Source organism: Calypte anna, chromosome 13 (genome assembly GCF_003957555.1).
Source record: "Calypte anna isolate BGI_N300 chromosome 13, bCalAnn1_v1.p, whole genome shotgun sequence".
In the NCBI taxonomy this organism is placed as follows: domain Eukaryota; kingdom Metazoa; phylum Chordata; class Aves; order Apodiformes; family Trochilidae; genus Calypte; species Calypte anna.
The window spans coordinates 10,792,798-10,819,746 of NC_044259.1; the positions used below are offsets into that span (position 1 = coordinate 10,792,798).

The following is a 26,949-nucleotide window of genomic DNA, read 5'->3' on the forward strand; positions in this document are numbered from 1 at the left end:
GCTGGTGTTCAGTGCTGGTCTTTGTTCAAAGCAGAGCTGGAGCACCCAACTCTCCCCCCGCTCTCTGGGTGCAGTTATGCCTATAAGCTCAGCTATTTTTACCCCACAGCTGGCAGCTGGACTGGAGCATTTGGGCTGATACAGAAACTTCCTGATCAGTTCTGTGGTTTGGGTTACAAAGCAGGCAAAAATGACAATTGTTCCCTGTATAATTTTCAAATCTACTTGCTATATGTTACCAAGCTACACATGAGGCAACGCATCAGTTCTGATGGGGAAAGGTTGGGTTTGTGTGTTCAGCTGTTACTAGTGATGTAGGAGGGAAAATATCTGCATCAATTCAGTCACCTCTGTGAGCAACAGTGTGGCTCAGACACTATGGAGTGGGCAGAAATTATATATAAAATTCTAAGGATTAAAATGGTAAGGGCATCTTAGACAACCTTTTTATATTCTAGTGCACTTAAAATATGAAGCAATCCTTTTAAATTGCTCATCTTTCATAAGAAGACAAACAAACAAAAGCAGTTTGCTATACTATTAATCACACAGAGTTACAACCAGAAATGATTTTTTTCTTTTTTACCCTATAACTCGGTTATATGGAACATCAGCTTTCCAGTACATATCAGTATAACATTTGATGGACAAATGTCTTTTATGGACAACCTACAGGCCCCTCAAAATACCATCAAATATTTCTCCTGCCAAATGAGAACAATTTTACACCATATAATATAGTGTAATATACCAAACACACCCTATGATGCATCAAGTAGTACTGCGTCACTAACAAAGTTACTGGAACTGATGCTTAGAGAAATCATTTTTCTAAAAATACACTCTTTTACCTTGGACTATCTGCTTCTTTTTTATTTGACCTTAAGAGGTGGTTTGATAAATCTCATTTGAATTCAGCCAGCCCTGCACTAAGGACTGGGGCTGCAGTCTGGCCTTCCCTGATAACTAACAGAATTCCTGAACTCTCCCATCAAAAAAAGGCTATTTTTGCAGCTTGACTTTATTACTGCTGGGGTCTGGAGCAGATCTCCCCTCTGCATTCCTGCATACTAATTGCCTCTGCTCCCCCTGACATCTGCAGCCTGGGCTGCTCCTCCTTCTCTTCCAACTCTTCCAGGGTGTTGAGCCAGAAGGTTACTTCACCTGCAGCACTATATTAAAGTTTTCTTCATTCAGCTCTGCAGTGGTGAGATCCAGTTTACAGCAGGACCAGAGTGCTCCTCAGCAGCCCTACAAACCCCCAGGGATAGTGTAAAACCTCCAGGGATGTACACTAGAAAAATGCACAGTATAAAATCCCCGGAATTGTTCTGACCTCCACAAGCACCACCTAAACACCACAAGCACTTAAAGAAAAGCTGTTTAATTTGAGAAAAACACAGACTTGGCCTGAATCTGGCTGAGAAGTTTTTTTCTAACAAAACAAGCCTTACAGGGTCTGGCCTCTGGAGGGTTACTGGCAACAGAACCCTCTCAGAAGGGAAAACCTTTTCCTTCTGGCTGGACCATTCTAATCCCACAAATGTACAGCAAAGCTCATAAATATATTGTCAGCTTGGTCTTGTTCAGTTCCCCTTGGGAACACACCAGATTTACCATTTCCTTAGGTTAAATGTTTTTCAGCTGGAACCTTCAGACATCAAAGATCACTTGATGGATTCTTATCAGGTTTACTGGAGTTTTCCATGGGAATCTCCCAGCAGGATACTACATCTTCACAATATAGGGTGGAGTTGTTCTGATTACTAATGTTCTTCTTAGCCTCCATCTCTATCTAAGAGCAGGACACTGTATGTGAGATATGGGCTGCTTGGCCAGCAGCCAGAGAACTCAACCTGCTACATTCCCAGCAAAAAGCTGGAGCTGCAGGAGCCAAAACTGATGTTCAGCTCTGCTAAGCCAGCAAAGGAGACAGCCTTCAACCTGCTCACCCATCAGTAATGATATCAGCACCGTGTTGTTTGCCAAAATGAAGTGAAGCATCCCTCTGTTCTCAATGGCAAATGGCAGTCAGGGGACAGGGTGTAGTGTTGCACCATGTGAACCACCACCAAGGGGGTTCAAACAGGAGAGCTTCCCAAATCACAGAAAACCAGATCTGAGCTCAGCGTCTCTGTTCCTGAATGCAGCTTTTTTTTTTTTTTTTTTTTTTTTTTTTTTTTTTTTTAAGATGCAGCTTAAAATAATATTAAAATATATTAAAATTGTATATGCCTCTAAGGAAAGCCAGGATTGACCCAGTTCAACCTTCATACTACTGTTTATTTACAACTCAGGTGCTTCTATTTGAAGCCATAAAAGACACATTACAAGGGACACATTACATGAGGAGAGGGAGAGGAGACTTAGGTTTCAAGTCCTCTTTTCAGACCTGGACATCATCCTGCACATCCATGTTCCACCTACAATTAATAGCATGTTTCTTGTACTGAAATTAAATAAGAAAGAGATGATCAGTCTGTTGGGGACATCTCAAATAGTGTGAGCCATCTGCACTCCTACAAGGGGTGGTTCCTCTCACGTCACTGCAGTGAAGGTTACTGGCAGGACACCCAGTCTACACTAGGATTTTTTCCCAAAGCTTCCCTATCATCCTGTCCTGAAGGGAATTTAACTTAGAAATGCTGATATTTCTTCAAGCACCACCCTTCAGAAGCAGCATGTTGCAATTACACGTCAGAATCTGGCAAAGTTTGACCAGTAACTTCGTATCAGCTGCTACTTCTACATTGACAAGAACAAACAAATCATCAGCAGCAACCCCACTTCTCCTCCATTTCAAATGTGTCTTTCATAGAATGGTTTACAAGCTAGTCAGGGTTTTTTCAGTAAACTATTAAACCCCCCCGAAAAATGTGCAACCTAACTGGTGGATTCCTGCTATTAACTTTCTTCATCTGATTTACCAGCTGACTGGGACACAAAATTCATATCCACTCTTTTAGAGAAGTTAGAGTTTGGCTCAATTACTACTCTGGAAAGCAGAACTGCAGTGATAATTCATCTTCTAGATTACCCAGATGAGACTTAATGAGGTTTCACTGGTAAAAGTTTAATGAAAGTAAAGGTAATATTGCCACATATCGTAATAAGCACTTGCCTGAGACAGGTTTGTACTTAAAAACAGATGACACAGGGACTGCAGTGTATTGAGAGTTAATTTAAACTCCATAGAACAAACGTTTGGAAGATTTGGAAGTCTTTCTAGCTCCTTGGAGAACTGGTACTTTTTCTACATTTAAGTTGTTCTACTTTTTCTGTATTTAATTTGGCAACAGGATCCCAGCCTGCTGCCGAAGGACTCAAATTCTGCCTTGTCAGAAGGAAGACATAAAACCTCAAGTAATTTAATTACAGAAGGTTTATAGTTCAGTCCTGAAAGTAAGTTCAGAATAAGTAGAGTGAAGTTGGTTCACATGATGTGACAGCATCCATTCCCAATACCATGAAACGTTGGCATTTCTGCTCTCACAGCTCTAACTGTATAAAAATACACTAGATGTATAATTTTTTACATGACCAGCCACACCTAAACATACATCCCATGTAGGAGGGTTAAGTCTCTTGGTACACATTGGTCTGACAAGGTAAGAACTCAGTTGATATCCCAGTGGCCAAACTGCAGATGTTGTTGTCCAGATGTGGGCACTTTTAAGGGCAGTCTGAAAGCAATTACAAACCCAGCCAAACGAGAAACCTGAGGTTAGATCCTTCGTTTCATTTAGGCCACTGCATTGAAGCTCTCTTTTTCAGGCTTCAATCAATTGTCTTAACAACTAAGTTAATTATGAAAGTCCAGTTATTAAAAAAAAAAACAACAAGCAAACAAGTCTGCACCTTTATTGGAGCTGGAATATTTCCAAAGCAAGCAGTAAACAAGGTGTCTGTACTAAATGAATCATGAGATGAATGTACTATTGGAACACAGATTAACTGGGCTGAATGCCTCAAAACCATGTCTGCAGCTTTCTCCAGCCCCATGCAAACGTTAACACCAGGCCTATACAAAACACCACCTCATCACAAAACTCACAAGAATATTTGTCCAGAACATTTGACATTTCTCCTATTGAGGTCCAGCTCACAGGAAAGACGCTCTGTACATTTTATCTGCCAGCTGGAGGGCAGACTCAAATGAATGGCCAGACCCTGCCTGTTTGAAGCTCTGCCCTGGCTATCGCTGCACCTTTTGGGAGCATTTTGGGCTGGAAGGGATGGTTTCCTCTCAGCAGCACTGTGAGCTGATGCAACTGGTTGAATTTGGAGTTCCTGGGCAAATACATGCTGTCTGTGGGAGCTGGCTCCCTTTCCCAGCCTGGGCACCCTGCTTGCTCAGCACTACCTGCATGCTTCTGCAGAGAAATTATCCACATGGGATTAGAGGGTCAAGCCAAGACAAGCTTTTCTGGTAACACAGAGAAGGAGTTTATGGAGGAAAAGTGTCTCCAAAAAAACTCGAGTGGAAGGGAGGGGCCTTCACTTTCATGGAAAACCAGAACAACTTGGTAGCAAGCCAGATGCTCACCCTCTCTGGAAGCCATCATTTCCCCCCACTCCTTCCCCCCATTTTTATAAAATAATCCGAAGCTTTGCAAAGACCAAATCTTTAAAAAAAAAAAAAAAAAAAAAAAAAAAAGTAATGAAATGAACATGTGCTACCACCTGCTGTCCAGTATTTGCTAGGGCAGGCTCCGCAGTGGGGTCTGGCACCAGAGGGCCCCCCCACAGCCCAGGCAGCCCCTGTCCTGCCCCAGCACATGGGGAGCAGCTGCAGCCACGGCAGGGACAGCCCCAGAGATTGGCAAAGGGAGAGTCTGAGGTGTTGAATTATGTTCAGTAAAGAGCAGCATCGAGTAGAGAATTAGGATACAAAGTGAAAGGTGCCCAAGCTGGAGCAGTTTCATGAGAATGTCTCATCCCTGGGTGAATGGGGAGGTACCACGACAGAGAAAATAGCAACAGCAGCTCCACACACCCAAGTCCTGTGCACTCTCCTGGCATCTGTCATCACTCACGGGCACATCACTGATTGGTGCTGTTACAGCCATTGTGGCAAACAACAGCAAAAAAGTCACCAAATAAATACAGTTTTAAGTAGACAGATTTTTGTACAGGTCACTTCACTTTCACACATCCCCATCAGGTCATTGACTCCAAACTAGCAACTACAAATCACCTAAGATTGACAAAACTAACAGCCCAGAGCTGACAAATACAAAGGATGCATTTAATCTTTTGGTGTTGCTGTGGTGAGCAAACAGAGCTTGTCCAGCACATTAGGCAGCAAAGATCTGAGCTCTTCTTGTGTTAATGTATTACCTAAGATTATTTGTAAAATAAACTGGAGAGCAGTGGAGTAAATCTAGGCACTCCCCATCCACTTCAGCTAAAGGACTCCCAGGGATTGTTCCTTCTGCAACGTGTCACTGATACCACTGTTCCACAGTGCCCCTCATCCAACACCCTTGAAACACCTCTAACTAAAAAACCAAGCACACTGTTTCACAAAGGTTAAAAGAATTAAATTCACACATGCAACATTACAAAGCTGAACAGCAAACTCCAAACACCAGCTCAGCACAGAACTTGCTACAGATCAGTCTCAAAGACCCAGTGTGCTCAGTTCTGCTGGCAGGGACCATACATTGAACATTTACGCTCAAGAAATTGGGAAAGATGTTAATTTTTCCAAGAACATGTAGGTAAATAAAGCATGGCTAAATTTAATTAATAATTTAATCAGATATAATAGTTCAATCAACTGCCACAGAAGGTTTGATTGCAGCAAACTTCCACTGGAGTGGGTTGGAAACAATCCTTTCTATAAGCACCTTTGCTATGAAGCCCTTTCTGTTCAGCCAACATGTTAGAGCAGCAACTACCAAGTAATAAAAATCAGAGTCTGTGTAAAGTAAAAAGGCAAAAGGTATTCAAACAAAATGCAAAAAGGGCAATAAGTTAATGGCAACTCAGGCTTTACAAATATGTTTCAATTGGCTCTGCTCTTATTTTCCATCTGCCATGAACTGAAGAAAGAAACAATCTATGGTGACATAAAAATGAGCAAAGGAAGAACATAGCATGTGTGCTAAACCCATTTTTTTCTTTCCAAAACTTCTATGGCATTTCTCTGCCACAGCACCCCACATCTATCCCTAGACTCGAGCCAGTGAGCGGATGCTGGGTTACTTCACTCTCATAGCATGAACTCGTACTCCTTGCTATTCTCAATCTGTCACATTCAACAATCACATGTGAAAATGACTCAGGCTGCCAGTTGTCTCTGTGTTGTGCTTGTTGAGCATTTGCCAGTTCCTCAGGAGTAGGCTTGATACTGAAAGCCATGCTCTTGGAAACGTGATTTAGCCTGAGGCTGCTGCATTAGGCTCAAGCGTTTTAATTTTTCGTCCTACAACTTTTTCTCCTTTTTTTTTTTTTTTTTTTTTTTTTAAGACTCACAGCCCAATATTTGTGGACAATGAGGAAAAACCAGCAGGTCAGATCAGTGGCTCATCCAACCTGGCATTTTGCCCTTACTGAAGGCATTTATCCAAAGTGCCTAACATTTTGGAAGGGCTGAAAACCCCTTAATGCACCACACCAAGCATGAGCTGTAAACGTTGGACAAATTCTCTTCCTGTCACCTGCAGTGAGGAAGCAGGCAATGATTTTTTTTATTTTTTTTTTTTTAGAGCAAGTGCCAGCCTGGTTATAGACACTGAGTCCACCCCCTCCCTCTGCAGCAGTGAACACCCTGTGTTTGTTCAGCTCACCGAGGTCTCCCAGTACTTGGAAACAAACCTCTCCCTGTTCCATACTCTCAGCTCCAATGCCTGCCCTCAAAGCCTGCAAAAAAAGGAATTACAGCCCCAGGGATACACACTGTAAGCTTCCCCTGACTGCAAGGGCAGCCTGTGGTGAGCAGCTCATGGACACACAATATTTGTCCACGTTTATATAGATGAATTCTACCCTGAGGTGTCCCAGAGCAATGGACCTGGCTCTGGAGCAAGGAAGTGATCTAAAATGTAGCTCCATGAGAAGCTGCTGAGTTTCAGTATTTAATTATTTGAGCTGTGTGCTGTGTTTGTGTTTCACTCATGTTGTCCCTCTCTCTGCAAACCTGGTTTTCTAAGGGAAGTATTTTCTCAGTTCAGATAATAGAGAAATATCCACACTTAACTACTAGAAAAATTTATTCTGTCACTTTGTTTTTTGTTTTTTTTTTTAACTACCAAGGAAAAAGATAAACAATAAAACAGTATATAAGGGGAAAATAAATACAATAGCCTCATCATTAAATTGTACTTTGTAAATTCAATGGAGCTTTTTTCCCCCACTAGAGACTGTCCTTAGCCAAAACTCTTCAGATAAATAATGATCTGTACCAAACATTTAGCAATGAGGACATTTATCATCTTGGAAATATGTAACAGGTAACAAAAGGAAGACTTTGTATAGCTGTATGAAGTAATTTACTGTTATAAAGGTACTATTTGTGCCTATGGTTTGATGCAAGAAATAAGAAAATAATGGAGATTGATTCTAAAGTGTCATGCAACCATTTTATTGTTACTCAAAGTAACTAAACTGACTTAAGAATTTATAAAAAATAAACCATAATTCACCCATTCTCTCTCACAAATATCAAATGCAGGGCCATGGCAACAATAAACAAAGTTTGCAATGTCTTCTAATAATGCAACAAATGAACTTTATACTCAAGAAGCTTCCATAACTTTCCCCAGCTCCAGAGCTGGCTGTCTGAAAGCATAAGGTTTGTGTAAAGACTGCATATACCATATGCACAGATCACTTCACTTGCCACTGAAACAGTTGTGTCATGGGTGGAATGTGGCAACTCTACCCACACAGAGTAATGTGATACAACAGATGAAGATAGTGGAAAGCTGTGAAACTGCATGGAGAAATTTAAGTAGATTGAGTCCATCTCTACTTCAATGGGAATGAGATCAGACCTCAAATAAGAATTTATGCATGACAGCTGGATTAACATATATATTTCCTCCAAGATAGCACCTTCAGAAGCTGAAGAGGTCCACAGTGTCACACTGGAGCATTAGTTCATTTTTTATTAAGAGAGAAGCCATCACTTTGTAATTCATGGTAATTTCCTCTAGGACGCAGGTCTCCTTAGTTCTCTCTTTTGAGCCCTGATCCTACTTAATTTGCAAGGTGTGAGACTGCAGCTGGGCCAGCTTAGTGTACATTTGAGTTATGCTCCCCATATATTCTGGTTCATGAGCAGAAAACTGTGCAAGCATAAGAGAACCAATTAAGTTATAAGTTCAGCAATCTCCCATTTCAGTGAACTATCAGGTGCCAAATGATTACAGCATTATTGCATTTTCTTACTCAAGAAAAACTGCACACCCTCTTTTTTTAAAAAACAAACAACCAACCATGGCCAAGTGGCAGTACCCTGCCTGCCTGAGCCGTGGTGTGAAATCCTGGCACTCCTGAAGGCTGGAGCTTCCTCACAGTCCTATAAAACCAAATCAGACATGCAGAGCCACGGCAGGGGGAAGCTTTACAAGGCAGGAGCACAGATGGGATCAGCTTGCAAGTAAATATATTTCTGTTGTTAGAAAAAAAACCTTGCAAGCAACAATGGATAAAGATAAAAAATACAATGCTGACAGATGAAGGGGAAAAACCCACCAAAAATGAGTACAAAGAAAACAGGATATGGTAGAAAGGACCAAAAAGCTGGATGGGTAGGTTGAGCAGCTGTCTTCCCACTAATGAGAATCCTTCCATCTTACATCAATAATGCCATTATTTAGCATTTAACCTCTCCGTTGTGACTCCATAACTGGGCATTCAAGTATTTCATATCAATTTTCACTATTCAGGCACATACATAAAAGCTCTTGCCATGAAAGGCAACGCCTTGTGCTCCTGTTGTGGTGCCTGTAATGCAACCAGTACCTCTGCCAGAGTACTGAATGCATGCAGGTCATACCTTTAACATTTTTTATATCATTAATTTAGTTTAAATAGGAAATGGTGATGATCTTCTGGAGAAAAGTAACCAGGAACTGCAAAGGTGATTCTAGAGACAAAAATCTGTAAGAATCACTCTGTACCTAAAAAATGACAAAGAAGAAGTACATCATGGTGCATTATTCCAACTTCTTAAGTGTTGAGATTTTAATACTTGAGTAGGACAAGTAAGCATTATGATATTCTTAAATCCGTTACTTAACTACTGCAGTATAGCATGAAGACACACACTAGAAAATATTAATGACTAAATGCTCTAAAAACCTTGACTAAATGCTCTAAAAACCTTGAAGCTTGAGGTAGAGAACAGAATTCAATATACATTTTAAACTCTTACAATCCTGATAACATATTAAGTATCTAAATATCCATAACAGTTATCTAAGCATGGCATACAAGCATCTCAGATGGTGGCAGAGTTAAGTAGTAGCATCCATAACTACCAAAAAGGAGTTACAAATTCTATGGAGTTCTTCATACTAAATGCAGATATATCTAGAAAAAAACCTTTTGATGATATTCAACTTCATTTGAAGCACTTAGACCATTTTTGTGTTATAAAATTAAAGTAATGCCAAGGCTGCAAAGTCCTTACCTACAAATTGTGCCATCCCAGGATTAAAATTCTTAAATTCAGCTCTGTTGTGAATATGCATAAGAGGAGTTTTCAATTATCTTTTTATATACAAGCCTTCTGGAAATCACTGAATTTCATTCCATGAAGAGGAAAGAAGGAATATTAATTGCCTCAATGCTTTTTCTATGGGCCTTTCACTGTAGTTTTAATGCTCAATAAACATCAAAGATTTATCTTTACTATCCAACTGTGACAGAAGATGCTCTTACATTCACTTCGTAGATGGAGAAGAGGCCATAAAACTGAAGGCTGAAATCATTAAGCATGAGATGATTTCAGATGTACAATGTAAGTGCTCTAAGTCCTCATTTTTCAGAGTACCTGCCATTCTAGAAATATCCCATGTTCAGAGCAGTGATCCCAATGATCTCAACAGCCAAGGAAACTATCCTGCAGTTCAGATCCATATCTCTCAACCTGGATATATTGAAAATGTAGAACAAAATTAAGCTCTGCCTAGCAACTCAGGTTCCCTCTCCTCCTCCCAGTTACTCCCTTCTTTTCTCCTCATTACCTCCCCTACTTTCCCATCACTGTGCTGTTCTCCCCTGCCTCATTTCTTGCCTCCAGTTACATTGCTTTTTTCACATTCCCTGGGCACAGAAAGTGTGTGGCAGCAGAGAGGACTGAGCCTCTCCTTGCTCACCTCTCCTGTAAGCCCAGCCACAGGAGTTTTCACAAGCCAGGACAGCTCTGTACCTGCTGTCTCTCAGGACAGGGAGATACCTCTCCAGCTCACCCATCATATATGAGCTGTAGATGACGGATATATCTTTTATTACTAAGAATGTACAAGTAAACAAGCCTCTACTGTACATCTGTATCTAGACATTTCAAAAGAGTACAGCAGCACCAAATTTGGTGATTTAAACAAAGCAAAAAGTACCATAGCTCAGCCACAAAGATAACTCCCTACCACAAGTTTCACATCCCTCTGTCAGCACACAGAGGCAACAGGGCCTTAAAACATCAGGGTTGCTAAGATGGACCAAGTAGCCCTCCCCGGGTCTTCCCAGGCACAGCTCCTGCCTTGAATGGATGTGCAAAGAGGGGAGAGGACAGGGATGCTAAGAGTTCTTGAACTACTCAGAGAAAATACACGTGTCTCCATGGACAAGGTCAGAAAAGTTGTAGGACACGTGGCTGTGTGTCACAAGTGAGATGTGTCCCAACTAAACCCTTATGTATTGTTGGTTTGGAGTTAGTGGATGAAAACTTACTCCCAGATTACGGTAAATTTAACACTGTTTTAAAAAGTGACTGATGACTAAAAATGACTGAAATGTGCTCCAGAAAAATGACTAATCTGTGCTCTAATCTGGTTGTCTTTCATCGCTGTACTGTCCCAAACATAGGACACATGGAAATACATCCAGGTAAAAGATTAATGGGTAAAAGACTAATGGGAAGGGCTCTCTTTTGATTGATGAATCTGTGACCTTGAGCCACAAGAGCACTTGGATGAAGTATATCTGCCATGTGAGACAGAAAATGAAAGAGGCTCCTATTACACTCTCAGATCTCATTAAGCACCCAGACCAGAAACACCGATACTGGCACTGGCCATCTGCTCCACTGTTTGCCTGGTTACAGCTCTGATAACACTTTCAGGGAGCAAAAGTTAATCATACGTACAGATGAGCAACAGCACTTCTGCACAGGAAATTCAGTGGAGCATAACAGCTGCTAAAAAAAACCCCAACCTACATACCTGTTTTTACTTCATTCTGTTGTTTCAAACCACACAGCAAGCTGGCAGTTCAAAGAAAAAAAATTGACATAAGAGGCCATAACTTTAGACTGTTCAAATATTCCTGTGAAGTTATCAGAATGTTGATTAACTTGAAATCATCCGAACTGCTGTGATCTCCTGCTAGTCTATATAATGGGCAATAATATCCACATTTTTTTTAAACTGCTTTCAAATTATTTCCTCTAAGGCTCTTTTTTGCTATCTCAGTTATTTGAAAATTACAGGTATTTTCTGTCATTTGTTTTCCACTTGCAGCAATGAAGGCCCTCACCAGCAGACCTTTGCAAGTCTTCTCTAATATTACCCCAGCATCCATCCCCAAGGAATGAAGTTTCCCCGCAAGCATTTTTTGTGCGGCTGTGATCAGCTGAATTTCTTTGCTGAGCAGCAGTTCCTGGAAAAATCCTGCAATGCATTCAAAGACTTTCCTACTGCTTTTGGAGAATTAGCTCTGGGCAAAATGATACAGTCTATTGAGGCCGTATCTGACCTAGAAAGTATTAACTAAAGAATGTGCAGGACAGCTGGTTATCGGAGAGAAGAGACACAGCACAGGAGAATGATATGGAGAGGGACTCAAGTTAGTGCTGAATGACTGTCAGTTCTCCAGAGCCTGGGAAGCAGATACAGAACCCATCCTGCATCCCATAACTGAGCTGGCTCCAGTACATCTAGCACAAGACTGTGCCATGTGGTGAGGAGATAGTTTATCATCTGAGAGGTTTTGAGATACGTGATGTGATAAGGCTGAAGAGAAATCTGAAGTATAGCAGGATTGTTTCTAAAAAAGTGCCAAAGGGCTCAGCCTTTCAAAGGAGGACAATCTGCTACCAGGTTTGGTACGTCGTGTCCCAGGGTCATCTTTGCTCTCAGAGGTTGTTGGTGCTCCTCAAAAACATGACTGGGTATCAATCTCCTTTAAATTATGTTAAAGAGAATGCCTTGTTGCACAATAGTGTAAATGCCATTTATTTGCAGCTACTTTTCCAGTTATACCTAACTAGATGAGACCTCAATTATTTTTTTTTTTAGCTTTCCCAGTTCAGAAATAGGTTCTGTGTCTGAGATAATGTTTTTTTCTTTACTGTTCCTGTCAGTGAGATGTTGCATACCACACGCATGTTTGCTGCCACATCACCAATGCCTAACCAATTCAACTCCCTGAAAATCAGAGGAAATCCTTCATTTTGAAGTCATTATTTACAGTTTTGGCCAGTACTACACCACGCATGGCACTTTCCACCATAACTTCACCTAGACCCTCTTATCTTAACGTGAAGTCTTGTTAGACAGTGGCAGTAGTAACAACACTTGACATTAACGTGACAATAATGCCAGGAATAACCCTGGTTTCACAAAGCTGCTGGCGGCAGTTCTGGTGGCCATTTCATGGTAAACACCGTTGATGCAGATGTCGTAGCAAAGCATCCGAGGAGCTATTTTGCTATTAAAGACAAACACAACGATGTTCAGCACACCCTCCGCACTTGGCAGAGCACCTAGTTCGAGCTCCTGACTCGGTCTTTTGCAGAAGAATGTGAAGTTATTTTTCAAACAAGTGACTGTTTCCATTAGGCTGCCCGGACTCCTGATAGAGACCACTTCCATGGGATACACCATTCCTATTCGTTTCGTGTTTTACCTCACAGCTGACTCTTTCACCCATTTTTCTGCCTCCTTCACCCCTCCTCTCCCTCACCCCCCATCCCTACAGTGGTACCCCCGAGCACCCCTCCAAACGCCTTCCCCCACCTCCCCTCCCCGACCCCCAACCCTTTCCCCAGATCCACCGCAGCCCCCCCGGCCCTTCTAATCCCCCCACCCGTGGGCACCCCCGAGTTCGCCCGAGGCTCCTGGCTCCCCCACCCCGCGCTCCCCTCCGCGACCGAGGAGCCTGCGCGGAGTGCGGGCTGCCTGGGCAGGCGGGGCGGAGGGAGAGAGAGAGAGGAGGAGGGAGAGGAGGAGGGAGGAGGAGGAGGGCCGGCCCGCCCGCAGCCGCCGCCGCCAGCGCCGCCATGATGCTTGTTTGCTTTCAATGAGTGTGAGGAGGAGGCGGGGGGGAGCCGCTCTCCCGTCCGGCCCGCGGCAGGAAACAAAGAGCCAGGCAGGCGGCGGAGCGAGGGCGGCGGGGGGACGGGGATGCTGCAGCCACAGGTAGGGGCGGCCCCACCATGGGGGGTGCCCGTGGCGCCTGGCCTGGAGGGGGGGCTCTCGCTCGGGGGGGCAGCACTTCGGGGGGGGGGGAGCTCCTATGGGGGAGGGGAGCGGCGGTATTCAGGGGGGGCGAGTATCCCTCTGAGTGTGGTGGGGGCTCCCCCCGCCTTAGTGTTTGGGGGGGGTTATGGGGAGGGGGCGAGGCCCCTCTGAGCGTGAGGGGGCTCCGGGATTGGGGGGGAAGCTGGGGGGGGGGGGTGGTGTAGTTTGGCGCTGGAGGAAGCGCTGGGCCCAGGGCGGTTGTTGCTGCGGGGACGCCCCGGGGAGGCTCCGCGGCCCTGGTAAGGGGGTAGGAAATACCTGGTATCGGAGGGGAACGGGGGCTCCGCCGCCGGGAACTTGCCCCGGCCAGAGACCGATAAACACCCGCCCGGCGTTTGGGGGAGCTGGGCCGGGCGGCGCCGCGTAGGGAGCCCGGGTTCATTTGCATCGGGAAGGCAATTAAGAGAAATTAGTACAATGGCATCTGGAAGCCTGAAGTTTTTTTTTTGTTGTTGTTGTTGTTGTTGTGTTCGGTTGTTGGTTGCGTTGTTTTATTTATTTTTTTTTTTTTTCTTCTCTGTGCAATTGAGTTTAAAATAATTAAACAAAGGCAGAGGGAAATGACATCAACCTGGTAATTGCCCGTCCACCCTCCAAGAACGGCTTCCCCGTGCCTCTGCCTCCCCGGGGGCCGCTCTGCCTCCCTGGCAGCACACGGTAGGGCCGGCAGGGGCTGCCTGTCAGTTCAGCGCCCACCTTGCTCCGGAAGGAGCTGCCAGCAGCTGCCCGCCCCGCCGGCAGCGGGAGCCGCGGCCTCGCTGGCGCCGGGGCCCGGAGCGGCCCTTGCCCGTACCGGCGGAGGGAAACGGCGAGGCGGTTGTGGGGTCTGATTGACAGCTCCGGCAGCCAATGGGAGAGCGCGGGGGGCGGGCCTGGCGCTGGCACGTGAGGCGGCGGGACAGACGCATGCAGGGATAAACAGAGGGGAATTGGGGCGGGGGGATGGCGGCCCTGGCAGAGGGGGCAGAGGAGCCCGGAGCCTTCAGGCGGCTCAACCGCAATTAATTACCCCATAATTGAGCTGATTAAAGGGAGGGGTGGTGTCTGTGTGCGGACAGGTGTGGCAGGGGCCGCGCCCCCCCCCCCCCCCCCGAATGGGGGGCAGAGCTGGTGCACCCCTCAGGTGTGGGGGGGGGGGTGGCTGAGGGCTGCTTGTCTGTCTCCTTTCTCATTGTTAAGGGAATTTTAAGCCTGGGATCACACAAGGCTTTGGAAAAGTACGGATCGATACACCTGTTGTTGTGATAGGCATTTATATTGTGGGCATGTATTTTATCTGCAGTTTCCCCCAAACAAAATGTTCATATCAGACCTACTTTGCTTTGAATAATGTAAAAAATACCTTTAGAACAATACAGGTTTCATGTGTATGCTGTTTTTTGGTTGGTTGGTTTTTAACAAATATCTATTTCCACAAACGTGTAGGAAATTGTATTACTGAAAATGCAGCTTCACAGATGGGTATTTGCTTTGTAACTAGGGTAGCAGATCTTCTGGGTTTTCATTTGATTTCTGGGGCTTATTTTCTTAATCTAGATTTCACCACAATGGGTAACTAATTCAAAATTCAAGGGATTAAGAAATACCTGCGGTATTTGTCTGGCTTAAATACAAAGATGTGCAAGTGTTGACTGGTAATTGTATTGTATCTTGCATTTTTTTTCATTCTAGAGCAGGTCTCGTAATTGGGAATTTATCAACATTTCCACTGGGGTAATTTTACAGGATTATCCGCCCTCTGTTCTTCCTGCTGGTTCATCTGGACTCTGTGGAGTTTGCTGCTAGCAATGAAGCCTTCTGTGGGGGTTTACTCATGCTATTACTGAAATGGAGTCCTTCGCATTTGGATTAACTCTTTACTCACTGTTCACCTGAATCTCTTGGATCAGTACATTTATAAAAAGGATACTACCATGCACCTCTTTTCTATTTGCATTTTGAAGTTGAACTCTGAATACGTGCCTGATGTGTTCAGGCTCTTTTCTTTGCTTGAATTTTAGAGGAAGAAAAATAAAAAGCTAGATGAGACTGTAATACTGCATGAGCAGGTAAATACTTCTGACATTTTATATTTGACTGGAAAACATTTTACAAAGAGTCACAGGTTGAATTAGGCAAAATTAAGGAAAAATCATTAAGATCAGGCTTTACTAGATGTTAGCAAGTTGCTTATGATAGAAACCACTGGCTTTAAAATGGGGTTATATGATCCCAAGGTTGAGCAAACCAAACAAATCTTTCCCATAGGGCACATCCTTGGCCAAAATAGCAACACATGAAGTGAAGGTTGGACACAAACTGTATCTTTGTGAATGAAGATGCCTTTCAATCTTCAGAACTGAGGGAATACACTGAAATAACTGAATAACTGAAAGAATTGCCACTTATTTCCACAGAGCTGTGTTTTTTGTTTTTTTTTTTTCTAGAAGAATTACACGATATTCAAAGGTTAAAATTGTGGATGATAAGCTTGTAGTGCTACCACTGACCTTAAAACCCCACAGAAATAACCTCAATAGACCCTACCCCTTGATTTTAATTCTAGTTGTGTGAGATGGAGGTTGACTGTTTCCCTGTTGCATACAATTTAACTTTTTTTTTCCTTTTGATGTGTATATTGAGATTTTTATACTACTTCTGGTGTCAGAATATTGGCGTTACTGAATCTGGTCTAAATTTAGACTTCTTCATGGTGTAATTTTAAAAGCTTTATACGTGAATTGCTCAAACTGAGTCACTGCAGGGTTTCATCTGTTTTGTGTTGCCTCTTCAGAGCTGGTGCTTCACACTTGGAAGTGTCATTATTGTACAGTATCCTGCAAGATTATTATCATTGTATTAAGTGATGTAATTTATGCTTCTGCATTGAAATTGGGTTGTAGGAGTCCACTCAACAGGGGAGCTTGGCATAAGTTCGGGGACCTGCCCTCAGTGTCTACATTGAGTGGTTTATGCAGTTAAGTCTTGGAAGAGTTTACAAATGCTCAGGCAGATCCCATAGAAAAAGGTGCTTAAATGCTTAACATGTGCTTTTTTGAGCCTCTAATTACACTTCCAAGATGATGCTTATTTAAAAAAAAAAAGAAAAACCAAAAAACTAAAGCTGGCAAGAGCTCAATTTTTTCTTTTGTAAGACTGCAACATGAATCCTTCTGTGAATGCCTCAGAGGGCTTTTTTTAAGGGAAGGAATCAAGGAGGGATGAGGAGCAGAAAATGTATACATAGCTGTTTACTTTAGAGCTAAAAGACTTGCAGCTAGTATTCCAATTTATGCTATAATGGAGCTCTGCAGGAAGAATTTTTTATATTTTTTTTTTAAGACTGGGAAAGCCTCCAGGTGTGTTATGGAGGCTGCCCTCCAGCTGTGAGCACAGCCTGGGTATTGTGATGGCTCTTTTGTCTTAGATCATATTTCTGATGATTTTGCAAGTTAAGTGGCCTCCTACCTTAAGACTTTCCTAAAGATGTTGTAAAGATATTTTAGAATATTTGTATCTTCAAGGCCTCCTTTCAGATCTTCTGCAAGGTAGCAGTTCCAGCTTGAAGGTTTCTAGAACATGCTAAAGCAAACTGAGTGATAGTTCATGTCATTAGGATGCAGCTTCTTGTTATAGTTAGGAGATTATGAAGTATATCATAATTGAGGATACTGCATAGTACAAATAATCTGTGCAGCTTGACTGCTTGAGTTATTTTGGAGTTTATTGATGAGGGATCTGACTGCAGTGGTGCTCCAAAGAGTAGAGATCAGTTTGTAGAGTTAGGGATCAGAAAAAAAGTTGGAAGCACTGGCTGCACTTCGCAGACAGATCCTTTTGTGTGCTTTTTGGAACAAAACCAACACATTGTACTGACACCTACAGAGATAGGAAGGCTCCAAACTAATGGACAGCTTGGTCTGAGTGTGCACAGTCTGGCGTGTATCACCTGTCAGCACAAGCAGAGAGCATTGTGAGGGCTAAACAAAATTATTAATGTGTTTTGTGCAAAACTGACTATCCACACTTTTTAATATGCTTTTTAAGAAGTTTTAACAGTTCTGTGAACTCAGATTAATTTCAGTGCTGCCTTAACCACGGTTGATCTGTAATTGGGTACTTTCAGGGACAAGAGTTTTTACCAACAAGTGATCTGTGTGAAGATTAATTAAAAGTGGGAAGGAAACCTTGCTTTGCTGAAGAACATAATGGGGGATCCACCTCTGGAGATCTGAAAACTGATCATACAGTAATTGCCAGTCATGGTATAGATGCTTTCTGTGTATGGAGCAACAGGCTTGCTGACCCCATGGTTTATTCTGCTGTAATCTGTCAGGACTTTTTGCCAATGGCAGAGCTTGGAAAGCTGCTGCTCTGGTAGCTCATTAACTCCACATAATCTACGTCAGTACAGCTGCTGTTGGAGTAATGCTGAAAACAGTGACATGGCTGGAGTAGTGATACTTTATTTTGTCTTAAAACCAGCACCAATAAATAAACCCCACTCTCTTAGCTGGATGTCATTGTTGGTTTTAAGCCTTGTCTCATAAATGGCACCAACACGACAGAGGGGGGTGATGAAGTGGAACATGGGGACAAGAAAGAAATGTTGAGTTGGCTTTGCCACACAAGAGCAAGGTTGTGGAACAACATTCTCAGGCTTGTTGGTTTAAATTGAAGTAAAAACAATCTATAAATAATCTGGTTGCTTTTGTCAGGATGTGGCTAGATGGGTAGAGCATGAACTGCATGAACAATTTCTGTAATATCCTGAGCTTCAGTTAGTTTAGCAACTAATATTAAGCAGGCACTTGTCTTATCTAGAAATGGTTTTCTTTTTTGCCTATAGCAGGCATACTGAAAGTTAGCTTGTATCCAAACTTAATTTAAAAGAGCTTACTCCTAAATTCTGATGCAGGGCTAAGAACAATGTTTTGTGCAGGGACTTCAAGTTTTCACCCACAAAACGACAGAAACATGTTAAATATTCTTAAGATGCATAAAGGAAAATGTGGTAAGAAATGTGGTGTACATGCCAGTATTTAGAACAGCTTACTGAGTTTGACCAAGATGAGTTGTGCAGTCTAAACAAGAATTAGTGTTCCATGTGTCGTGAAGAATTCTAACTAAATTGTCAAACATGCTTGTTGGACACAACCCATGGGGTGAGAGTTGGTATTGTATTAATGTTTTGGAGTGTAAAACTATTCTCATTAGCTTTCTGAAGATGTTTGTAGGGAAACAGTGCTTTTAAGCCTTGGTCTTACTGCCTGTCTGCATTTTAAAACCATTTAGCTTCACGTTTTATGATGGAACTCCTAATGCTGATCTTTTAGGTTCCATCTTACTCAAATACTATATAATTATGTAATGCAAGTAAATTCTTGAAGTAATTAGTGAACCTGACTGATCTTTTAATGTATTGGCATTTCAGAACATGCTAAAATAGAAAATGCAGAATTCTGAATGTTGTGCAGTACTCATTAGCTAGCCCAAGTGTTTCTAGGGATACCAGTTAAAGGTCAGCCTTTGCTTTGCAATTTGGTTTTGCATTAATGTTTGTTTTGTATACAGCAGCCTTTTACTATGGGTATAATTACACACAGTTGCTGGTAATTAATAACTACTCTAATAATCTGGACTGTGTCTTTGCTACACTGAGAACATTTGGGCACAGTTTATTTCTAATAATCAGATGTTGTGAAGCATAAGGGGTGGGAATTTGAATCCTTTAGCATGTCAGATAAAATGGATCTATCTTTAGGATAGATCTTCTAGAAGATAAAGCAGTCAGGGACCTCTGCTCAGGTGTCTCTTTTGTGTTCTGAACATGTTAAGAGTTCTCTTTTGACCCTGAACTGGTCTTCATAGCAACTCAACATGGAAGTGAAAATTGCTTCTTTGCACTAGTGAATCTATGGTAGAACAGTTTTTCACACCTTCCAAGGTTTAGGTTTTACATGTACAGCAGTAAAATGCTGGGCTGCAGGAAATTGGGCTTGCAAGTGGAGTGGAGAGCTGGCAGCTTGGGCAGGAGGAGAAATTGGAAAATGGCCACTTTCTACTTCTTCCCCACACCCAGTAATCAGGCTGTTTGCATTTCTATAAACAAGGAGTTAAGGACAAAGAAGTCTTAAATATAAAATACCTAGAGGTCAATGCTTAATTATATCATTTCTTAAAAATACGAATATACTGGGGTTTTGGGCTTAAAATGCAAAGCCTGGTCTGATTGGTGCTATACAGCTCTGTAGTCTAATCAAACCGTCCTGGTTTGAAACCAGCAAAAACATCCTTTGGCTTTTTATGGCCCAGTTGGTCTGAGTTTGAATGCTTTGCTTTTTTAAGTTTCAGGAGGTTTATGTCTTATTTTAGTCAGCTTCAGCTGACTAAAAGGGTTTTGCACAACTTTTACATCTTTGTAGATTTTTAGAAAAGAATAGTAAAGCATTTGCAACTTCTGAGTTTTCTGTAGTAGAATTTATATATGCAAAATCAAAGAATTTATCTGGTTAGCTTTATTCCAGTTACACTCACATGAACTGATGTGTATTGACTTAATCAGCCCCTTGTATTTATTATTATGTAGAGAATTCATTGGGATGTGAGCATGCATTACAAGTGATTCTGAAAAAAAGGAAGGGTAACTTGTGGTTTTGTATTGGCAGCCATGTAAAATTCTAGTTTTAGAAGTCCTGAAAATATGTTGAAAAAGTATTATTTCCCTGATGAAGCCATTTAATCTTAATATACTAACAGCCTGTAAACTGATCCTACCAAGTGAAAAAGCACTTGGAATGAATCAATCGACTTTATGTTGACTCAACAACTTTTTTATTTTTTTTAATTTAGATTATTCCAACATTAAGCTATAAATTGGGTTAAAAGGATCTTGACACTTTCCCATACTTTATAGCTGCATCTCTTGGGGGTATGGAGTGTTTCGGGGTTTGTTCTGCTGCTTCATTTCTGCCTGTTCACACAGCTGTTCTGTGCCATCTTTCCACATACTAGGTAAAAGGAAGTCTTTAATTCACAGCATGTATGCTGAAAAATCCAGGTGTTACCCTTTAGCTAATTTCCCAATTGGGCTTTTCCTAGTCTTATTTTTTTTTCAATACTATATGCTTACCTTAAAGCTAAAAGTAGTTGAACAATATTTTGTAAATAAAATTCTGAGAATGTTTGCACTAACCAACAAATAATAGGTGTTCACACAACAGAATTTATATTTACTAAAAAAATATTGATAGAAAAAAATACTTTCTTGCAACATTGGTGTTTTCTTTGTGTATATTAGAATAGAACAATCCTGTTCAAACCTACAAAGTTAAATGGAAGGCTGTATTTCAGTAGATAGGCAAGTCCTCACATTTCTGTTTATTCAGCATTAAAATACTGTAATTTTGGTACTAATGTGCATCAGTATGGATTCCTCTACTTGAAGGAAGCTTAATTTCTTCCAAAATTATTTTCTTTTAGGTGGTGGCTTCCACTTGCATTTTTTAACTTTGGTTTATACACTTGCAGGGTGATGTATTGTAGCAAAATCTAACCAGAAGCAATATTTCGTAGCAGGATGAAGTGCTATTTCATATGATGATGTATATCTGCTTGTGTTTGGGAAATCCAGAACTAGGTGTATGTTAAGATTTATTTTTTTAAACAAATTTAAGTTTAGTATGTTTTGAGTTCAGACATTGATAGAAATGAGTGACATGAAATTTCAAATATTTCATAGGAGCACTCAAGGCATGCAGAAAAACCATTTAATTCTATAGTTTGTTTTATGTCAGGGTGGAGGGTGCCCAAATAATTTTTTTATACAAACTTATCTGAAGTACATTCAATCTGCTTCTCGTGGTGCTTGAGATTTAGCTGGGATATGTTGGATACTTGCTTCCTCTCCTCATTGTGGTGTCTTGCCTATGAATATTTTTTCCATCATTTTTCAGTATTCAGATCACTGTCTAGGTTGTTGCCTATGCTTGATGCAGACTGAGCATACATATAGTTAGTGTCTTATTTCATCAATTCAGGAGTGTAAATTCTATAGGGACTGCTGAAGCTTCTGTTGCTTGTTGAAAGTTTTGTTGCTTTTCTGTGAGGAGAAGGCAGAGCTGCACCTTGTCATCTGGAGCAGGGATGTTTACACAGGGTTGTTGCTTTATTTGCCTGTACTGGAAGCTGAAAGGGAATTAAGTTCCTGTAGAAATTTGTATCTTGCTGAGTAAAGTGGCACCAGTGAAAGGAAGGTAAAAGCAGAAAGCTTGATTCATCTTGGAAAGGCACTTGTTTAAAGAAGGGGTTGTGTGTTTTTGAGTGGGAATGAGCAAATCTGAAGTTTTATGGTAAAAACTGAAATAGAACTCTGAAATGAGCTAAAGGATTTTTTTTCCAAAGCATAGTAGTTTTTAGATGTATTTCTCTTCTCTTTGAAGAGGATCTTTGAAGTCTTATGTGAGTAATTTCTGTTCATTCTAATAGAGCTGAACAGTACAGATTAACCCTTTAGGTACAGGTCAACATTTCAGACTAGCCTGTACATTGCTAGAACTACTAGAAATTGAAGTTATCTAAAAGCCAGTGTACTTTGCCTTCAGTTAGGATTTCAGACTTTGGTCAGTGTTACTATTTAACTGATGCATGGGTGAGGGTTGCAAGATCTGCTTCCTGCTGTGCAAGAAAAGATTTTGGGTAGGTGCCACCAGAAGGGCAATAATATTGTCCTGATTTCAGTCCTGTAAACAGCTGTGCTGCAAATCAACACTTTGAGTGCTACTGTACAGGAATAACAATGCAGGAAGCTTGGCTTCCTCAGATTTTTTTCCCCTCCTCCCCCACCTTAGCTTTTGGACAGTTTAATTCTCTTCACCAGCTCCTTTTGTTGTCAGACTCAAGTCAGTGCTGGTGAAAAAGTGGAGTGGAAATGGATGGTCCTGGGGAGGAAGGGACAGCAGTAGGTCCAGCTTAGTTCTGCTTCACACCTTGTAACCAAGTGGATGGTGTTGGGGTGTGAGGGGGATCCTACATTAACTTGGGATTTAAGACATAGCAGTCCATTTAAGAAACATTTAGATTTGTAGGGAAAGTAATTAGAAGCCATTTTCCAAAAGCAAAACGAAACTTTGAATTACATGGAAAAGAGCATCAAGGTCAAAGTCAGGAGGTTACACAGGAATGATCTGGCATGTTTGTAGTGTTGGGGTTTGGAGGTAGGTAACAAAACATATGTTCTATAATTTTCTCACTAAATCTTTGAGCAGCTTAATGGCTTATAATTAATGGGGAGTACTTAAAGATTGTTTTCTTCTGCCTTGCGGAAGTGATTTAATTGGTATTTAATACTATACTGTTTTGATAAATGGAAAATTACTTAAAGTGTCTTGATAGTTAAGACTTTGAGGTCTGGGTTTATATAGTTTGTTCACTGTTCTAAATTGAGATAGCAAGAAGCTTATGTAGTTTGGTACGTGATCAAGGTGATTCTACTTTACTCCCACCTTCTAGTTATCTTCTGAGCTACATCAGTTTATTACTGTTTCCATGTGAAGGGGAAAAGAAGTCAACAGAAGTCATCAACATCTGTTAGGAAGTTTTAGAAGGAGCTTTGTAATGTGATCTTGAGGTATTTCCAAAAGTATTGCATATCTGTAAATGGGATTTGTAGATGCTGCTTATTAAGTGTTGAAATAGTTATTTCAGAATTGTTGATTAGATAGAAGTTGTATCTGAACATTAACCCATGCTGCTTGCATTTGTTTCTTGTTTACTATGAAGTTTTAGAAGGCAAGTTTTCATTGCCTAATTTTATTTTATTTTTTTTTTTATGAAAGAAGCAGGTGTTTAAGAGGGTTTATAGCAAATTTGGTATGGGTATTTGTATTGAGGTTAATGCTATAAAGGATTGGTGGTAAGCTTAGCACACAGAGGTTGTCTAATACATTTAGTTTTGAAATAGTTAATTTGTCTGTGGTATTATAGAAAGCATTTCAGGAAACAAAGAACAGCAGTATTTTCTGTTGGTGGTTGGGTTTTGTTTGGTTTGGTTTTTTTGCTTTTCCTTTTTTTTTTGGCTTTGTTTTTTTTTCAAAAGAGCCACGAACTCCTTGCTGCTTGCTCTCAAGAAAATGGCTCCCACAGCTATTTTGATTAAATTGTTCTACCCACCAGTTTCATTATAATGGCAGAAGAGGAGGACAGGAATAAAGTCAGTCTTTCTTACCCTGTGACTCAAAGCAGTTTCCCCAGACTATCTTCTCCTCACTGTAGAGACTTTATTTATTGGTACTTCACGGTCATCTGGAGCATTAACTGACTGACAGTCAGACTTCCACCTTACAGGTGCTGTAGTCTGGGACACTTAAACTTCCAGTGTCTTCTTGGCAATGGTTTGAGCCCTTTTCATTCTTCTACAGCTACCAGTGTAGCTAAAATGTGGCCTCCAGGCAACTCCCCAGCTCTTTCTTCTCTAGATCACCGGGTACACTTTGACTCCATACCCATTGGGGCTGTAGGTGCCAGGGCTATAGGCACCAGGGCTATGGGCTCTCCTGGAAAGCGGAGCAGCACAGCACACACACTTGCAGGGCTGCTGGTGATCTCCCAGTCCCTTGTCCAGGCCAGTTCTCCAAAGCAAGCCCTGACTGGGCTGTTGATCACTTGACAGCAATCATTTTGCAACACCTGGCTTTGCCTCAAAGTGATATGCTCTGAGAGAAGCCAGAACCAGTACTCCATCATCCACCTGCTCTGTTAGCTGGTTTTGTTAGCTCCTCTTTTAACAGGTTGTCCTCCCTTGACTTTACAGCCTTCAGGCTTTTTATTCTGTTTTTAATCCTCATCATCCTTGCCCTGTGCCTTTCTCTGAAGACTTTCTTCTGCTCCATCTCTCCCTTGCTGTGCTTCCTGCCTTTCTTTTGGTACCCTTAAAGCTTCTACACTGAAGACTTGCAGTCTAATTCCTTATGTCAGACTTTATGCAGTGTTGACGTCATCAGCCTAATTTAGCTCAGTTTCTTTGGAGGAAGTGGCATTAATTCTGTGTTGGGACTAAGTGAGCTCAAGTGGGAGTGGGCAGCCATGCTCCTCTTGAACTCTGAAGTTCTTCTGTTTTTACAGCTGGTTAAATAACAATTTTAATACCCTTGGTACAAGATAGTAAACAATTTTACTTACATTCAATCATATTTAAATGTCCTCTTCATTAAATTTACATAGTTTGGGTTGTGTTCCAGGCATCCGTATCTTACCTTTGTTTAGAAAGATTTTCTCTCTTACCTGGTACCTTATTGCATAAGATAACAGCCTAATATTCTGTGGTGATTTCCCACATCTGTGTTGGTGCAGCTGAAAATTACGAAATTACAGATGGTGTAAGATCGTTTGAAAATTATCATCATGATAGTTTAAAGGAGGTGCTATCAATGGCTTTAAGATTATTCAACACCATTTTATGACTTTTACTTAAAATTGCTTTGGTCTAACAAAACTATCACTTAATCTCAGGTTTACCTCATCTTTTATGGCTAACTCAGGCAGCTCAGCAGTCTCCTGGTTTGGATTTCTTGAGGTGGAGACAGGAGGAGAGACAGCATTTTGTAAAAGAGGCTGGTGTTCTTGGGCTACTCCAAGCTGTGAAGTTTGGAATGCAGTTGAAGGCATTGCATTTGTGCATTATGATGGTCTGTGAAATATGACCCAAATTTAGCCATGCTGTCAGATCCTGAGAAATCTTGATGGATAAAGCACTTGGTGTGACAGAATCCTTGGTGTTCTGGTGTGGACAGGGTCAGTGATGCTACTGGTGAGCAGCAGCTCCTTCAGCTCTCAAGCTTTTGCTGTTTGTTTGGGGTTTTTTGTGTGTGTATGTTTGTTGGGTTTGTTTGTGTGTTCTTCTCCTGGTAATCATAAACAGCAGAGAACTGTACATGGGGAAATGCAGCAGTGAGAAAGGGAAAACCACGAAGAGCAGGAATTTTAATGAGGTGCCACAGATGGACTGGGAGTGTGGGATCACCAGGATCCAGTGTTAAAACCTCAAAATCTTAAATCACTGGTTGTTTTAGCACACGTTAACAAAACCCACTGGAAAAGTGTGTCATCCTGGGCTGGTAGTGAGGAGCTCTGTGCTGCTGGTACCAGCAAGGCTGTTAATTAGTGCATGTGATTGAGAGTGCTCTGGGGAGCAGTCTTGTTCCTGTGCTGAATGAGATTTCTGTCTCTAGCATACCTGCTTCATTTATTGAAAAATTGGAACCTATTTATTAATTCAGGGAGCTGCAGGAAGCAAAAACATCAAATGGCTGAGGAAGGTTAATGTTTCCTCACAAACTGAAGCATTCCTGCCTGGCATTGGTCTTTGTGACTTATATATAATTAAATACAGGCAATTGCAGAATAGATGCTCTATACATTACTTTGCCATGTATTTCTGCACTAGTTGCATTGTTACAAGAGTGCCAAGTTTTTACCTTTCTGTAGGTTTTAATCCAGTCTTATCTCCTCTAGTTAGCTTAGTTTGAAGAAGAAAGTGTTACACTAGGTGATTCCAGTACCCTGGGTATTCAAGTGCTTTCATTCTTTAAGGAGCTCCCCCCCCAGCTGCTATTTATAATCTCATCCCTTTACCCACAATTCACTTTTTAAAGGGGAATTTCTTTTCACTGCAGAAATCTGGTTTTGACCAGTAGTAGCAGTGGGAAAGGGAAGGAGGAGCATGAATTACTAAAGAGCTGTTGCATTAAAGTAAGCATGTGTTGCCTCAAAGCTTTTTTTTAATTAAGATGCACAATTAGCTAGAAGTTTGTGAGGCTTTTCTGTTGCTTGTTTAGTGTGTGGAGTAAATATTTTCCTGTAAATTCAATAAACAGATAATAAGTATGGCTGATAGTCTAATTTGCTAACAGTGATTTCTTCTTTATTCTCTATATAATTACAACAGTTCTTTTTCTTTTCACTTTCTCCAGAAACATGAGAAAAAATTAGCACACCTGGTAGGTGTGCTGATGATTTTGACTAGTATAGCTTCTTTAATTTGTGTTTTTTGGGTAGTATTCTATTATGGTTATAACAAATTTTGCTTAATAACTTCATAATATTGTGTATAATGTGTTTGCAAATGTGATTTGAGCCAGCATTGTGTGATTTCTCTCTTTCATACAAATAATTTCATACCTTGTTTGTGTATTTTGACAGTTTCAAGACAGTCAAATCATTGCTATAAAAGCTCTTAGATATGTGTCAGGTCATTCAAAAACATTAATCTTATTTGTGA

The 26,949-nt window shown here is 41.3% G+C and overlaps 1 protein-coding gene across 2 annotated transcripts in view; it reads left to right on the top strand.

The window, feature by feature from the left end:
- Window positions 1-13,344: 13,344 nt before the first annotated feature.
- The window catches only part of CNOT6 (CCR4-NOT transcription complex subunit 6), a 30,508-nt gene continuing 16,903 nt past the window's right edge, over window positions 13,345-26,949 (top strand). Inside the window, exon 1 of one of the 2 annotated variants that reach the window (XM_030458935.1) lies at window positions 13,345-13,592. The gene's annotated coding sequence lies outside the window, so the exon portion shown is untranslated. The remainder of the gene's footprint in view (window positions 13,593-26,949) is intronic. The other variant, XM_030458936.1, reaches the window with a different exon arrangement.